The 10606-nt window shown below is 33.8% G+C and overlaps 1 long non-coding RNA gene across 1 annotated transcript; it reads left to right on the top strand.

Moving 5' to 3' along the window:
* The first annotated feature begins 5802 nt into the window (after positions 1-5802).
* LOC149227569 (uncharacterized) lies at positions 5803-6709 on the top strand. Its single transcript, XR_016247149.1, has 3 exons — positions 5803-5921; positions 6260-6338; positions 6484-6709. It is a non-coding gene; the product is annotated as an uncharacterized LOC149227569 (long non-coding RNA).
* The last annotated feature ends 3897 nt before the right edge of the window (positions 6710-10606 follow it).

Raw genomic sequence — 10606 nt, 5'->3', positions numbered from 1 at the left:
TGTTTGTTTGTTTTTGGTATGTTTTTGTTTTATTTTTATTTTATTATTATTTTGTAGAAGTTTAATATGCAAGTAGAATTTTACTGTAATTTTATTAGTTTGTTTTTTTCCTCTGTGCATTGTTATTGGACATTTAAAATGTAAAGACTGACCAGAAGTCCAAGCCATGTTGAGTTTATAAACTAATAGGTTGAGCTTATTTGGAGTGAGATTATTAACCATTCAGTGACTTGCAACAATTAATTGGTGTTGTTAGCATAAAACCTTCTAATGTTTAAACTTGTAGAAAAATTTTGGTTTCGAGAATTTTCTTTTTAGACATTGTTTGTAGAAGTTCAATAAGTGAGTTAATTTTTATTACAATTCTTTTAGTCCCTTCACTTTTGTAAACAGAGAATTTGGTTATTGGATGTTTCTTGTTTAGTTGAGTGACATACAATCCATTCCATGTTGAGCTTACACGAGTCATATTATTAACCATTTTATTACCTATAACAGTGAACTGGCACAAAGTGTGCTTGGGGCCTACCTAGGATAGCTAAGTAAAGAAGGTTCAAATACTTGACAAGGGTTTGCACCTTTGTTTACTCTAAGGTGGGACAAATCCTAGGTATGTGATTTGTTCTAATAAGTAGTTCACCCTAAGCTCTTTCTTTTCATTCTACACAATATTAACCTGAAGCAAATTAGTATAGTTTTGTCCAAAATCAATCCCCACATAAATGGTTTGGAAAAGGTTGAAAAGACATGTACTTCCTACATTTTCCTTCCTATTCAGTCTACTACTACTGCAAACATTTCTGTAACCCAGGCCCATAAAAATGCCATTTAGGTTTTTTCAATTTAAGAGAGTAATACACTAGCATTTATGCTTTGCATTCCCTTGCATCTTGATCTTAGATGGACAGAAACCCAGCTCATTCCTTATGTTTCTATTGTGTTTATTTATGCCAATAACAACTAGGCTTAGAGAGTAAGACTGGTAACACTTCCTGTATTTGTTGATAATCTCCCTTTAGGGGTAGAATTAGTCAAAGCTAGAGCAATTAACCTATCTCCAAACCAAAGAAAATATTCTCTTACATCAAACAACTCCCAAACAATAATCCATTTTTCTTTGTTCAACAACATTGTTTTCTCTGTTCAACAACCTTATAAGAATTACAAGTACATATTTATCTATCTAATTCCATCCATATATGTTATGCCTTTAACAAGTTCCATTTATTAATTTTTCCCTAAAGCAATGTGGTGTGGGTTCCCTCATAACTTACAAGGAAGTGCCCGGTTATCCATTGATGAGTTTGCTGAGGAAAGGATTTAACCCTCCTAAAAAGTACAAAGTTAGTGCAGAAAAACTTCACCAAAAGGAAACCACCCAAATATTCTTTTCCCCATCCTATAACAACCAACCATGGTGGATAACTCTTATCCCAACTCATAGTCCATCTCCTGCTAAAGTGGACAAAGAAAATGTAAAAATGTTCGCACTTTCTGAATATTTATAATGCCACTATATAGTGTCTATATACCGTCATAACTTAGGAGCATTTAAACAGGTCCCTTCACTGTAGCGTAATGTAGGTAGGCAGTAGGGTACATTCACTAGTTAGATTCTTTTAGTCTTTTGACTTTATTATAATTGATTTAAAGTGCATTCTTAAAACTGCTTTAGGAATGAGTCAGATTCCTTTAGTCTTTTGACTTTATTATAATTGATTTAAAATGTATCCTTAAAACTGCTTTAGGAGTGAGCCAGTAAGGGACTTTAAAGGTGTCAGAAATCAAATCAGTAAGATAGAAATTCAATTAATTTAAAATTTATCCTTAAATCTACTTTAGGAATGAGCCTGTAAGGGATTTTAAAGGTGTCAGAAATCCACCAGTGAGGTAGATGAAATATGGAGCCAGAAATGAGCATGGATGTAGGAGGATGATGTTACCCGTAAGGTGCTATAACACACCCTTGTAAACTTTTTTTTTCTTAACCTATCTTATGAGGTATCCTGACCCAATTTTATGAACAGTCAAACCAAACTGTTGGTGTTGGTTATCTACTTTTTATCCCTTCTTCTGGGGTTTCCCCTTCAACTAAGAGAAATAAATGCAGAAAGTGGATGGCAAATAAAAGGATCTCCCGTAAAGCTATGAGCAAGAGGGGGAATTCTGGATGGGGAGGAAAAGGGTGGGCCAGTAAACATTCAGATGAGCCTGGTCATTCTGGTTGGTTGGATGCCAATGGTGAGAAGATTTTAATTTACATGATCACCTATTGTACACCCAATAATTAGGAATGGAGGGCTGACACATCGCTATTAACCAGAACAGACCCAATTCAGCATGTCTTGCAGCGTAGAATACACGGTTTATTGATGCGTGTGTTTATAATTTTCCGGAAGAAAGGCTTGATGACTTTATTAGCAGGCTTTTTATTTGATGACTCACACGATTAATCATGATCAAGTGTCTAGACTTTTTGGTCTGCTCTATGGCACACAATTCTCGTGAAATGTCTAGATTTTTCACAAAGAAAGGATGTCAGGATTTGCTGTGGGGACGAACAGTAAACTTTATCTATAACTTATATCTGGGGTACTTGGGGTTTCTATGTATACGTATATGGTATTGTTTGTTTTCTTAATCAGTGTAATCGGTTGTGTATCTTCCCTCTGATTTAAAATTGGTCACTTAGTGATCAGTCTGCGCTACTCAATGTTTTGATTTGATAAATGGTTGGTCACTTTGTTATCAGTCTCTAGCATTCAGTATTTTGATTTAATAATTGGTCATTTGCATAGTTTGTAACTTTGTTACAATGTCCAAACAAGGTGTCTGTGCCGCGGTAGATATACCAATGCGTAGTTCTGATTCACAGTCTATCTCCCATGAACAATCATTTGGATCCACTCGAGTTTAATTAGGGTAAATTTTTTTCCCATTTGAAAACCATTGCAATTTACAGAGACTGAATTGTCATCTTCTTTCCAATCGAGAAGTCTTTCAAGTTTAGGGCAAGGTTTAAGATGGTCAATCTTTGCTGGTGGATCAAGAGGTTGCTACTTATGCAATGCCTAAATACCCTCATTTATCAGGACTTTGATTGAATAGCTTGCATGAGAAGTTCCAGATCCTTGGAATGTCCTTGTACCACTGGAATGTCAACTTTTGACCAACAGCAGTTGAGGATTGGCATTCTTCTATCTCTGCCTTGTTAAAATATAGATTTCGGTACTAGATATGTGCAATTCTTATAAAAAAATCAGATTGCCTAAAAATGCATATCCATTGCCCTCCTAGGTTTTTTTTTTGGAGTTTTGTAGCCTATCAGCTGCCCTCTCATCTTTTGCACATACAGCTAATAATTCTTTTTTCCATCCCAGTTCTGTGATAGATAGCATAGATAAGAAATCGGCTGAAGCATTATTTATGCCCTTCTTGTATTGAATCTCAAAGAAAAAGCCTTGTAGTTTACTTTCCTGCTTGTTCACTAAAATTTCATTGGGATAATGAATACTTCAAAGTTTCATGCTCTGTTCCAATTTTGAGGTGTTGTCCGGATAAATATGGCTTGAATTTTTCGACAACATGCATAAGGGTCAATATTTCCTTCTCATAGATGCATAAAAGCTTCTCTTTGTGAATCAATTTCTACTTTGAAAAGCAATAGGCTACTGGTTTTGCCTGACCACAGTATTCATGTCAGTGCTCAAGGCATCATATTTCACTTCAAAAGTCTGTGAGAGCCAGTCTTCTGTTACAAGATTTGACAGATGCCTGCTTGAGTTGGTACAGTTTGACATGTACAGTGAACTTTTTTTTTGTCGCAGGAATTCTTTGGATTTGCTTCATTTATTTATTTATTTCAACAAACCTTTTGAAGAATGAGTTACAAAAAATGCAATGTGGTGAGTGTGGACCTTCAGATCTTCAGTCTGACCCTCTCTAAACCTAGCTGTTACACTACTGGATAGACAAACTTAAGTTTCTAATGAAGTCATTTAGTTTCACCTTCTGTAACAAGTATTTGACAGATGCCTGCTTGAGTGTTACAGTTTGCCATGTAGAGTGAATTTTTCGTTTGTCATAGTAATTCCTTGGATTGCCTTGATTTATCTATTTAGTTCAACAAACCTTTTGAAGAACGAATTACAGAAAATGCAATGTGGTGAGTGTGGACCGAACATGCAACCTTCAGTGTGATGCTCGTATTTGACAGATGCCTGCTTGAGTGTTACAGTTTGCCATGTAGAGTGAACTTTCGTTTGTCATAGTAATTCCTTGGATTGCCTTCATTTATCTATTTATTTCAACAAACCTTTTGAAGAACGAATTACAAGTGTGGACCGAACATACAACCTTCAGTCTGATGCTCTGCAAGCCTAGGTGTCACACTACGGATAGACATACAAGTTCTTAATGAAGTCATTTAGTTTCACCTTCTGTTACAAGTACTTGACAGATGCATGCTTGAGTGTTACATGGCAGTGAACTTTTCTTTTGTCATAGTAGTTACTTGGACTGCCTTCATTTATCTAGTTAGTTCAACAAACCTTTTGAAGAATTGATTACAGAAAAATGCAATGTGGTGAGTGTGGACGGAACATGCAACCTTAGATCTTCAGTCTGATGCTCTCCAAATGTAGGCGTCACACTACTGGATAGACAAACTTAAGTTACTAATGAAGTCATTTAGTTTCACCTTCTGTTACAGTATTTGACAGATGCCTGCTTGAGTGTTACAGGAATGAACTTTTCTTTTGTCATAGTAATTCCCTGTATTGCCTTCATTTATCGCTTTAGTGTTCAACAAACCTTTTAAAGAATGAATTACAAAAATACAATGTGGCCAGTGTGGACCGAACATGCAACCTTCAGATCTTCAGTCTGATGCTCCCCAAACCGATCTGTCACACTACTGGATAGACAGCGGCTTCAGATCTTCAGTCTGATGCTCCCCAAACCTCCCCAAACCGATCTGTCACACTACTGGATAGACAGCGGCTTCAGATCTTCAGTCTGATGCTCCCCAAACCGATCTGTCACACTACTGGATAGACAGCGGCTTTTACTAGACACTATCTGATACATGTCCAATAGTTCTTTTACTATTATTTCTCTCTCATCTTTAAGATACCTGCTGTATGGGGAATATTCTACTCTTCCAGGAACCTGAAATATATCTTCAGTCTGATGCTCTCCAAACTGATATATATCATAAGATACCTGTAGGGGGAATATTCTATTGTTCCAGGCAACCCAAAAATATATTTTTATTGTTCTTGAAGGTAAATTGCACATGTCCTCTGATGGAAATTCACTATATTCATCCTGTATAATCAACAATGAAATATCTTTATTTTTTTGAATGTTGTGTAGATTTTCAAAGTATCAAATTAATCATGCATAATAAGCTCCAATCAGAGAGTCTGGCAAACGTTTTTGGTAGTTGATGTTTTTCTATCACTAATTCTTTATTAATTGGTGTTAACATGTTTCTTTAACATAATTAATTTATTTTAATGTTTTTATTTATTTATTTATTTTGCATTTTACTTAAAATATACCTATGCAAATCCATATAGCTACAAAGTTGCTTACCTAGTGAATCTTGAGGTGCGTAAATGGCCATTCTATGGCTCCTAAAGTATCTTCGAGGCAGGAATTATAATAACTAATTTTATCTCTGTTTACTTGATATGCTATAACTGGTGAAATTTACAATGAAAGGATATTTTTTTTGTTTTTGTTTTTATCATCTAATAGCATATTTGTAACTAAAAGTTTAATTTTGTAACTAGAAGTGGGTATAAAACAAGTGAATGGAGAGAGGGCTTTTGACCGGGAATTATAAATAAGGAGATGGAATTACTTTTACAGTTTCATGAGGAGATGGAATTACTTTTACAGTTTCATGTGAAATGGTGAGTGAAATTTTTATTAGTTATAATTATTATTTTAAAAAGTATTTAATTAATTGTTTTTGTTATTTATTATTTTAAAATAAAATTATTATCAAAACAGTAAAGCTTCTTATCATATGAAACAGGTATAAAAAAATAGATGGAAAGCTTTAGGGCTTTTGACAAGAAGTTATAAATGAGGAGATGAAATTACTTTTATAGTTTCATGTGAAATGGTGTGAAATTTTTATTAGTTATAATCATTATTTTAAAAAGTATTTAATTAATTGTTTTTGTTATTTATTATTTTAAAATAAAATTATTATTAAAACAGTAAAGCTTTTTATCATATGAAACAGGTATAAAAAAAATAGATGGGAAGCTTCTTCACTCAAACCCAGATAGAGTGTTGTAACAACAAAAATTATATATGAGAAGGTAAATGGAATTGTTTTGCAATTTCACACTGCATGTTTAATGGACTATAATTTTGATGGCCTCTTGAAAAAATATTTAATTTTTTGTTATTTATTATTTTAAAATAAATTTATTATCAAAATTATAATCTTTTAATTGTATGCAGGGATCAAGAAGGTCAAGATCAAAAAGGTAGATGGAAAGAACAAAGGAGGGGACTGCTTTGGCAAAGGCTTTTGGGCACAGAATTATCATATATTAAGAAGAATATTTCTTAGTATATTTGTAATTGTAAATTGTATTATTAATTTTTATGTACTCTTCAAAAACTATATTTTAATACATAATCAGATTTTTTTTGGAGAGGGGGTTGACCCATCCCACAACCTTCAAAGATAGCATGGCCACACCTATCTTGGAGGAGTCTCATTGTCTTGGATAGCCTTAATAAAAAATTGCTTCAGTTTTTTTAAAGGAATATTTTACTTTTAACATTTTATTTCAGATAATTTTGCAAACAATAATTTTCTAATTTTCTGATTTATATTTAATCTAATTAATTATGTTTTTATAAAAAAATTATTCAACTTTATATTCACATTTACATTAGTTATATTACATTTAATTGTCTTTTTATACCAACCAAAATGACTGTAAAACTTAACTCATAAAATTACATTTTAAAATCATGTTGTTTAATAAAAATTAATATTTAAAATGAATTGATGTTTTTGAGAAAAAGTCAACTTCACATTACTCTCACATAATATTTTATATACCAAGCACTTCCACATTCACATTCACATAACTTTTACATGATACCTTATATACCAAGCACAAATGGTTGAAAAATAACTAGTAAAATTACATTTAAAATTTTGTTATTTAATAAAAAGTAATATTTAAAAATTATACCATTAAACCCTTAATTTTTACTTACTTATTATGTTTATGTTGTGTTGTCTAGTGTTGTGATATGTGATGTTGTGTTGTGTTGTAATGTGATATGTTGTATTATGTGTTGTTTGTGTGTATATATAATTATACACATTAACATTGTGTGTAATATTGTGTATTTTAAAATAATTTAAAGTTATTAAGATTTGATGTTTCAAAATATTTGTACAACAATGTTATGTTATTTTGTTACTAGTATCTGAATTTGTATTTTTATTACAAATAGATGTATATAGATTTTATTTTTACATTTTAGAACTAAGTTTATACATCTCTTTCACATGATATTATTTCCCTCGAACAAGTGGAATATTAAAAATGAACTTGTAAACTTTCAAAGATAATAATAATTTTTATTTCAAAAATGGTTGTCTTCCTCACAATTTTCAAAGATAGCAAGCCTAAGTTAGGAAGGAGTTGTATTTTAATTTTTAGTAATTATTTTATGTAATTGTTTATTGTGGTTTTAAAATTTTATCTTTATTTATTTTAATTTTGCAGTTTCACAAATAAGTGATATTAATGATTTCTGATTTCGATTTCAAATATTTTTCATCATTCATATGGTTTTCATATAATACCCTATATACCAATCAAATAGGATGTTTGAAATGTGATTTAACCAAAGATATTAATTGAAAAAATAAAAAGTGATACAAATAAGATTATAGTTTGAATATTTATTTAAGTTGTGTTATAATGTAATAATGTGATGTATTGAAAATATTTCGTGTTGTGTATTTTGTTTGTACACATATAATATTGTGTATAATTTGGTGTATTTTAAATTAATTGAATTTTTTTATACGAGCCACAAATCAATGTAAAAATCTAAATTTGTTTTATTTAACAAAACATACTCAAAATTATGTGTTTGAAAAAGAAATCCAACCTCAAATTTTAAATTTGATTTAAGTATACTCATCTTTTTTCACATTCACACTACTTTTCACTTGGTATCTTATAAACCAAACACAAATGACCATGAAAATTAATGTTGTGTTGTGATAGTAATAATGATTATACACTAGAAATAAACGATCAATGATTTCATAGCGGAGCGGCCGATGGAAACCAGGCGAGCGGCGGGCTAGGGTTTGCAGGTAGGAATAGTAGGGATCGCGGGAAGAAGCGAGCGAAGGGGGAAAGAGCGGGGGAAGTTGGAGCGGAGCGGAGGGAAGATCAAGAAACCACGCGCAGGAATGGAAATTTCTCAAGCAGCGGGTGCTGAGCGCAATAATGGAAAACCGACAAGGGAGGGGAGAGATCCCCTCCTATAAGAACATAGTTGCAGGAGAGGCAAGCGGCAGCGGTATCCAGAATGAGGCCACAGAGAATAATAAAGAAGCACCAGTGATGGGCAAGCTGTGGCAAATGAAGACTCGAGGAAAGTGTTTACCTAGGGCACAGAAGAAACCCATATACGTCATACCCAACAACAAGTTGGAGGAGTACAACAGTTATATGAAAGATCATGCACTGATCTGCAAGTTCGTAGGATATTGGCCCGCGGAAAAAGAACTATACAGGTGGATTTACCAGAGATGGAGACCAAAGGGGCATGTAGAGCTAAAACTGGGAGCAAAAGGGTTTTTTACAGCAATATTTGCGAATCTGGGGGATAAAGAAAGGGTTTTTGAGGAAGGACCATACTTCATGAACAACGCAGGACTGTTCATGAAATACTGGGAAGAAAGATACAATCCTGACAATGAAAAGATGCTGGAAGCCCCGATCTGGGTCAGATTGTTTGGATTACCAGTGGAATTTTGGGACCCTGAGATTATGGAAGGGATAGGTAATACGATCGGTGCCTTTGTCAAGGTAGCGGAAGCAACGAAGAAAGGTAAGTATACGTCGTACGCAAGATTGTGTGTTTACATAAATATAGCTGAACCTCTGTCAGAATTCATAGAACTGGAATACCATGATGAAGTCTGGCAACAGCCATTAGATTATGAGCATATCCCCTTCAGATGCAGAAGATGCCATGAGTATGGTCATCTATACAGATGATGCCCTCTAAATAAGGAAGAAGAATACACTAGGAAAAGAGAAGAACTACAAAGGGAAACAGAGAGAACCGAGGGGAATGATAAGGGCTTCCAACAGGTTAACAGAAAGAAGAAAGCAGGTAAAGAAGGAATAAGGGTACAGACACAAACAGAGTCACTGAGAATTGAAAGTAAAAACAAGTTCAAAATACTCGAGGACAGCAGTGAAGATGGCGAGGATAAAATGGAAGAGGAAGAGGATCCAGAAAACGAACCCATGGAAATAATCAAGGAAACGAGAGAAAACGATACAGGAACAAGAGAAATGAATGAAAGACAAGCAGCTGAAAAGATAGAAATACTAATGGACCAATCTCAAATGGAAACGGAAAATCAGAAAGAAAACGAGGTAGAAGAAGAAAGAATTATGAGACAACTAATTCAGGAATGGAAGAACTTAGATGAAAGATTCATACCAGACAGCCAAAAAAAACTATATAAGGAGACCTTTCAAAAATATAAAGAAAGGAATGGGGAGAATATGGAAAAACAGGATACCATATCAGGAGAACAGGAAAAAGATCAGATTGGAATAGGTGGGACTGGCAAGAGTAGCAGGAAAATAGGGAGGAAAACAATGAATGAAACGATACAAACAGTTGGCGAAATATTGATAAACTCAAGTAAAGTGATACCTCTTTCCGAGGTGTTTTTCCACTCCTCCAAAAAAGTTTAAAATGATTATTATCAGCTGGAATATTAGGGGTTTGAATAGTAAGGGTAAACAGAGATATATGAAAGAGAAACTCAAAAAAGACAGACCAAGCATCATGATTCTACAAGAGACAAAGATCACCATGCAGCAGATGGAAGGAATAATAAAAAATAATAAACTCCAATACGAAGTCATGGGACAGGATACAATCGGCTGAGCGGGAGGCATTGCAATATTGTGGAACCCAAATGAGATAATTTTCGAGAGTTGGACCAGTATGACCAGAATCCTTACAGGCATGGGAAGAATAGCAGGGACAAAGGAAAGGGTTATCATATCAGGGGTGTATGGTCCTCATACTCCGGGAGAGAGAAAACTTCATTAAAAATCTGCAAGTAACTCGAAGACTTCACCTAGAGACAGCATGGATTGTAGGAGGGGACTTCAATGTAATCCGGTCCCTAAAAGAGAAAAAGGGAGGTATAAGGAAAACAAACCAGTATATGGAAATGTTCAATGATATGATAGATGGTCTGAGGCTGGTTGATTTACCTACTATCAATGGAGTCTACACATGGAACAATAGGAGAGGGGGGGAAAATCAGATAGCATCCAGATTAGAT

This window comes from Pinus tabuliformis, chromosome J, assembly GCF_031772625.1.
Source record: "Pinus tabuliformis cultivar Carrire ecotype Pingquan chromosome J, CPIR1, whole genome shotgun sequence".
Taxonomy (NCBI): Eukaryota; Viridiplantae; Streptophyta; class Pinopsida; order Pinales; family Pinaceae; genus Pinus; species Pinus tabuliformis.
Note: the sequence above shows the minus strand (reverse complement) of the source record. Positions and strands in the feature narration are given on the sequence as shown.